General features: G+C 54.0%; 1 pseudogene; it reads left to right on the top strand.

The window, feature by feature from the left end:
• The first annotated feature begins 242 nt into the window (after window positions 1–242).
• Window positions 243–341, top strand: LOC136321675 (U6 spliceosomal RNA; annotated as a pseudogene).
• Window positions 342–7,451: the final 7,110 nt, after the last annotated feature.

Here is a 7,451-nt window from a genome sequence, read left to right as displayed (position 1 = left end):
GCGAGCCCAGGGCTGCTAGTGACCAGCTCTGCCATCTAAGGAAATATGATGTCTGAGACTAAAGCCCACACAGATAAAAGCAGAGCTGAGAGAATAAATCTCAGTAACATTGCTTGTGCTCCTGGATCCAGCCATGCCTGAAGCAGATCACAATATGGATTAACAAATTATAATTTTTGTGTAATCCAATGGAACTGGGTTTCTTGCCACTGAAAATCTAGCCCCTTAAAGAATAATTAAAGGTGCTTACTTTAGCCGCACATATACTAAAATTGGAACAGTACAGAGAAGATTAGCACGGCCCCTGTGCCAGGATGATGCAATTCATGAAGCATTCTATTAAAAAAAGAGGAATAATTAAAAGCAAGCAATAGCTCATGACAGCTGCTGAAAGCCATGGGAAGAGAATTAAGGATCTGTGTAGAGGTGTGACATAATAAAAATTGCATTTTTTCCTACTTAAATTATTTTATTTATTTATTTATTTATTTTTACTACAGAGACAGAGAGAGGGATAGACAAGGACAGATAGACAGGAACGAAGAGAGATGAGAAGCATCAATCATCAGTTTTTCATTGCAACAACTTAGTTGTTCATTGATTGCTTTCTCATATGTGCCTTGACTGCGGGCCTTCAGCAGACCGAGTAACCCCTTGCTCGAGCCAGTGACCTTGGGCTCAAGCTGGTGAGCTTTTGCTCAAACCAGATGAGTCTGCGCTTAAGCTAGCGACCTCGGGGTCTCGAACCTGGGTCCTTGGCATCCCATGCTCTATCCACTGCGCCACTGCCCGGTTGGGCTAAATTACTTTTTTTTTTTTTTAATTTTTATTTTTTTCTGAAGCTGGAAACGGGGAGGGACAGTCAGACAGACTCCCGCATGTGCAGGACCGGGATCCACCCGGCACGCCCACCAGGGGCGACGCTCTGCCCACCAGGGGGCGATGCTCTGCCCCTCCAGGGCGTTGCTCTGCCACGACCAGAGCCACTCTAGTGCCTGGGGCAGAGGCCAAGGAGCCATCCCCAGCGCCCGGGCCATCTCTGCTCCAATGGAGCCTTGGCTGCGGGAGGGGAAGAGAGAGACAGAGAGGAAGGAGAGGGGGAGGGGTGGAGAAGCAGATGGGCGCTTCTCCTGTGTGCCCTGGCCGAGAATTGAACCCGGGTCCCCCGCACGCCAGGCCGACGCTCTACCGCTGAGCCAACCGGCCAGGGCCCTAAATTACTTTTTTGATGTGAGAATGCTTTCATGTGGTTCAAAATTCAGAAGTCACAAGAAGCAAAAAGTCTTTCTCTTACCTCTGTTCCCAGGCACCAGTTCTCCCCACAGACAACCAGTGTTATCAGGTTCTTGTAAACACTTCTGTGGTCTTTGCATGTGTGAGCAAAGCCCCTCCTAGCTCTTTTACACAAATGCCATGTATAGACAAGTAGAGCCCAAAGTGCTGCAGGCCCTGGTAGGGGTGGAGGGAAGCAGGCCCTGTTGTCAGAGCAGAGGGAGCAACCACATTTAATTGAGCCTCTGGTGTTCATCTTGTCCGGCACCTTGTTTTTTCCAGTTAACATTATATTTATAACCATTCTGTGTCAGTACAGTGTGTCCCAGGCCTCACTTTTTGATGGCTGCATATTATTCCAGCGCCCCACAATTTATATAAGTAGTTCTCAGCTGGTGGACATTTAGCTTGTTCTCAGTCTTTTCCTTGACAAGCTGTGCCATAGTGAGTCATCTGGTACAAATGCTGTCGCACATGTCTGTGAGCACAGCTGTGGAGCAAGTTCCTAGGGACTTGGGGGTCAACATGTGCAGTTGTCCTTTGGTCAACTCTGTCTGCTTGTCCTTCCCAGGAGATGTGCCTAGAACCAGGCCTCCTGCATGAACTATGGTGCCCGTTTCTCCTCAGCCTCGCCAGCACCTGGTTGTCAGCCTTTTTGATTTCTTTTTATTTTAAAATTTTTATTTATTTATTCATTCATTTTAGAGAAGAGAGACAGAGAGACAGAGAAGGGGGGAGGAGCAGGAAGCTCAACTCCCATAAGTGCCTTGACCGGGCAAGCCCAGGGTTTTGAACCGGCGACCTCAGCATTCCAGTTTGACACTTGATCCACTGCGCCACCACAGGTCAGGCCTCAGTAACAGCCTTTTTGAGTTTTGCCAGTCTGAAAGGCCAACAGTGAACAGAGCCGAAGAACCTCGGCTTTGCGCTTCTCTCATGACAGGCGAGTTCGGAGGCTTCAGGGCCTTCGAATCCCCTTCCCAGGAGTTGGCTGCAGAAGTGTACTTAGGAAGGTAGAGGGCGACCTGGAGGGAGGCCGGCCTGGTGGCAGGGGACCATTTGGGGACAGCTGGTTCAGGAGAGAGTCAGAACTTGCTTCTGAACTGTGGTGTAAAAGCCAGAGTGGAGATAATGAGGCCGAAAGATTGGAAGTTGGTCACAGACCAGGGCCATGGAGGGAGGAGAAGGGGGGTCAGGTCCAGTGCAGGGTGATGCCTTGGGTGACGAGGGTGGGCAGGAGAGGGAAGGGAGGACGGTGGGGCCACTCAGGGAGATGGAAGATTCTAGGGGTGAAAGTAATGTGCCACCTTGCCCACATCGTGACTGATGGCTACATGCTCATTTACCTGCTTCAGTGCCACCAGCCCTGGGCAGGGCCCCTGCTGTCCCTCCGGCCTCAAGCCACCCCACTACTCTCTCCTCCCTCTGCTCCAGACAGGCGTCAGCATGCCCAGCCACCAGGGCAGGCCCCTTGCCCATGCTCCTCCCTTCATCCCAGCTGCGCCGTCTCCCACTCAAGGAAGCCTTCAGACCCCCAGTTGATGTCAAGTCCCCTTTTCATGTCCTTGGACAAACTCTGGACTACTGTCCTGTCTGTGCCATTGTCTTGATACCTGTCCAACTCCCACTGTACTGTAACCACCAGTTTCCCCAGAGTGCATGCCACATAGCAGTTACCCAATGAATGAATGAATGGCAGGATGCTGGGGTTGAGAGGTAGAAGAGACTGGAGTTAGCTACCTCACTGTGAGGCACACACAGCAGCTGTTGCAAGACTAACTCCCAGAGGACATCCAGACTTGACGGGATGTGAAGAGCTAAGGTGTGGACGGTGGGGCAGTTGTATACATACATATATATTTTCCCTTTTTTGTGTATGTGCGTGTGTGTGTGTGACAGAGGCAGAGAGACAGACAGAGGGATAGATAGGGACAGACAGACACAAAGGGAGAGAGATGAGAAGCATCAATTCTTCACTGTGGCACCTTAGTTGTTCATGATTCCTTTCTCATATGTGCCTTGACCAGCGGGGATACAGCAGAGTGAGTGACCCGTTGCTCAAGCCAGTGACCTTGGGCTTCAAGCCAGCGACCTTTGGGCTCAAGCCAGTGATAATGGGGTCATGTCTATGATCCCACACTCAAGCTGGTGAGCCTGCACTCAAGCCAGAGGAGCCTGTGCTCACATGGGCGACCTCAGGGTTTTGAACCTGGATTCTCTGCATCCCAGTCCGACGCTCTATCCATTGCACCACTGCCTGGTCAGGCTATATTTTCCCTTTCTTTTAAAGTGTCCATGCTCATGGCAAAGATTTCAAACAGGACATGAGAGTAGACATGAAAAAGAATTCTTCAAGGTCCTGACCCCTAGCCCTTTAATACCCATCCCCAGAGGTAACCACTGTCACCACAAATACTCTAAGGAGCAGAATACTTAAAGGGGATTTGAGTGCTCCCTGGAGATGGGCCTCGGGAGCAGCCTCTCGGGATCAGGAATTGGCCCTGCCTTCTAGCCATGGGCCCAGTGCGCCTCCTGCCATCCTCTTTGCGGGGCTGCAGGGCCTGGAGCCCACCTTGGCCACCCTGCTTCTCCCCTTTCCCAGTCCTGAGCTGACGGGGCCCTGGGAGACTTGGCAGCGATGAGGAGGCAGAGGAGACAGGCTCAGTTGGGCCCCGCAGACAGACCCGTGAACAGATGTGATCCCCAGCGTGCAGGGATCAGAAGTCACAGGGTCATGGGGCAGCACCTGTCCTTGAGACCTGGACTGGGGCAGCTGCAGGGTTCTCAGCTGTCAGGCAGGCTCTGAGCAGGAAGGAACCTGGAGCTCGAGGAGGAGGGTGGGTCTGTGTGGGAGGAGCTGGAGCTGGCTGTGGGCCAGGATGGGTCCAAGGGCAGGCCAGCCACTAGGCCCAGGGCATCCCAGGACAGTCCCTGGGGCAGCAGACATAGGCCTGGCCACTCGGGATAGAAAACCCAGATGACGGAACTCAGGGTACAGAGGGCCCAGTGCCTGAGCGCAGCAGACCGAGTCCCACCTCAGTGATGGCCGCCGTGGTGCCCTCCGGACCGTGCGGCCAGGAGTGTCAGCTTCCCCTCGTCTCCCCTCTCCCTCTGTCTTCCCTTCGTTTCCTCTCCCCCTCCCCCTCCCCCTCCTCCAGTCTGTCTCTCACATTTCCTTTCTTCATAAATCTAAAGCCCCTCCCCACACTCCTACACCACGTGGAAACACACTCACACAGGAACCTGCACATTGAGTATTCGCAGCAGCATCACTGACAACAGCCAAAGAGTGCAAGCGACCCCAGTGCCCAACCACTGAGGAATGGCTAAGGAAGTACGGTGTGCCTGCAAAACGGAGGACCACTCAGCCAGATGAAGGAATGAAGCAGCGCCACGGGCTGCAGCAGGGACATTTGAAAACATGTTAGGTGAAAGCCAGACACCAAAGGCCATGCATTGTGTGATTCCATGTACATGATATGACCATTATAGGCAAACCCAGAGACAGACAGTGGCTTCCTGGTTTCCAGGGCATGGGAGTAGGGAGTAGGTGGTGAGTGACTGCTAATGGGATGGGGGGTTCTTTGTGGGGTGATAAAATATACTCTGGAATTAGATAGCAGTGATGTTTGCACAATACTGTGAATATAATGAAACCCTCGGAACTGTACACATTAAAATGGTGACGCTTTGCCTGACCTGTGGCGCAGTGGATAGAGCATCCACCTGGAATGCTGAGGTTGCTGGTTTGAAACCCCAGGCTTGCCCAGTCGAGGCACATATGAGAAGCAACTACAACTAGTTGATGCTTCCTGCTCCTCTCCCCCCTTTCTCTAAGTCAATTTTTTTTTTAAAGTGAAGTTTATATTCTTACATCTCAATAACAATTTTGAAAATGTTCAAAAATAATCTAAGCACCGTAGCCAGTCAAGGGCTTTCATGTCCAGTTAGAGGGCTCAGTCTGGAGAGGCCACGTGTCCACCCAGGACTGGCTCGCAGATGCTCAGCCAAGAGCCCCAGGGTCAGGGGAAAGGAAATGGGAACCAAACAGAGAAGTAAAATCCAGTCTACATGGCTACTCTCCGCACCAGGGGAAGAAACAGGGCCGGGCTGAGCCAGGCTGGGTGACCCGAGGTCAGGGAAAGAGGACACCAAGCCTGAGGAGGCTGCGGCAGGCAGGGCCGAGCGGAGGGCCTGCAGGCCCTGGCCCTAGCCTCACCCCGGCCCCTCCACTTCCCCCTCCGCAAGCCCTGGCCGCAGTTTCACCCCGGCCCCTCCACTTCCCCGGCTTTGCTCTTCCCTTAGGTGCCCGTGCACCTACCGCTTCCCTCAGCAGCTCTTCCCGGCCTTTCTAAGACAGGGCCTGCATCTCAAGACAGCTCTGCAGGGCTAAGGGCAGGCTCAGGCTCCTCCGCCAGAGCGAGGAAGAGGCGAAGGGCAGGGCTAGAGCTTAGAGACGCGAAGGGGAAACCTGGTAAGGGCTTTGCCTTTTGGCACAAGGTCCAACCAGGACCAGGGTCCCAGGAATCTCAGCCCAGCCCGGGCTCCTCCACCATCACTTTCAGTCAGATGACCTGTGCCCATGTGCAGGAGGGAGCAAGAGCTGCCACGAGCCCCAGGGAGGACGCGCCAGGAAACCAGTGACTCAGCTGGAGAGGGTCTGAGGAACAATCTGGTGGCAGCTGGTGGGCACGGACTTTCAGACAAGGGAACCATCTGGTGGCAGAGGCACACCTCCTCCAGATCTGTGTATTCTCTGGCTTTGTACCCTGCTTTCTTTTTGTTTGAGTTTTAAATGCCCACTCTGACCTTCCCAGATCATTTCCAAGTTACACACTTGTATCCAGGTAACAGCTTTCGATCCCATTCAGTTCAGGCGGACTCCAGCTTTCTTCCCCAGGAGGCTGCCCATCACCTCCCACCTGCCCTGCGCACGCCTCCCCCAGGATCCAGCCCTTTCCTTCTCCTCTGCTGTCGCCCCATCCCACCAGGCCTCTGGGTCCTCCTGAGTCTGTCAAGGGGACAGGGGGCTCTCTGGACCTTGCCAAGTGGAGACCAAGATGTTACCATTCCCAAGGCTTCCTCAGAAGCAACATGAAAATACTTTCCAGGAGTCGTGGCTCCCCCAGAGCCACACACGGGCTCACATGATAAGGCTGAGCCTTGTTTATCGTGGCTGAGGGCCTGTTTGTTAATCTTCCCAGGCAAGGGTTTCCCAAGGAGGGGAGGGGTGGGTTTTAAGCTGACACTGGGCTTGGTGGAATTACAAATGACATTCTTGAACGGGGCAGCTTGTGGAAGAGGGGCCTGGGCTCCAAAAATACCACATCTGGAGGCTGATAAGTCACGTGGCCCTCTGGACCATGGCTGGGTCCTTCGTGTGTGGGGAATTCTGGGAGGAGGGAAAACTAGCTCCCCGAGCTGGGTCTTGTCTCCAATTCTTGTCTTTAGAGGAGGCGCCTAGAAAATGAATGAAGCACAACAGCAGCTGCTTGTTTTCAAAGGGAGACCAGTTTGACCCAAGTCGAGTCTGATCTGTCATTGGTTCCACCCTCTGAGGTGGGAGGCAAAGGCAGGGGCACTGTTAGGTTAGCCAGTTCTGACTTAAGGCACAGGCGCTGGCACCCCCGGCTCCCTTGGCCCAGCAGTGGGGGGTTCCCTGGCTCGGTTTTGGCATATGAGTCAGGGCAGTCTGCCAGTTTAGGGCAGAAACCCACTCCACGTTTAGCAGAGATAGCCTTTCTCAGACGCCAGGACACATGGGCGTGAGGATGTGCTGGGCATTCTGGAAGGCCTGGCCTCACCCAAGTGTCCCGCGCCAGACGCGGGCCAGACGGCCATGGACCTCGCCAGCGCCAGGGAACCCAGCACCGCACAGCCTCAAAGGCCGCCCCTCCAGATGGAGGGGTCAGGCCGGGACCACGCTGTGCATGTGAGGGCCGCTCCAGGAGGGCCAGGCACACAGCCAGCTGCTGGCTCTGCAGCCCAACCCTGGGGCCCGGGCCAGCAGCGGCCACCGGGGCCTTGGGAGCAGCTTAGGCGCATCGGGTGGGGCTGGCCAGAAACCAGTGACAGACTCGGCCTTTTCTGGACATAGGTCAAGGAGGAAACATTCCTTTGTTCACTACCAGGAAAAAGAAAAAGCAGAAAAGATTAGACTCAGAGAAGTTACACTCAGA

This window comes from Saccopteryx bilineata, chromosome 1, assembly GCF_036850765.1.
Source record: "Saccopteryx bilineata isolate mSacBil1 chromosome 1, mSacBil1_pri_phased_curated, whole genome shotgun sequence".
NCBI classification, from domain to species: Eukaryota; Metazoa; Chordata; class Mammalia; order Chiroptera; family Emballonuridae; genus Saccopteryx; species Saccopteryx bilineata.
This window is presented reverse-complemented; position numbering and strand designations above follow the sequence as displayed.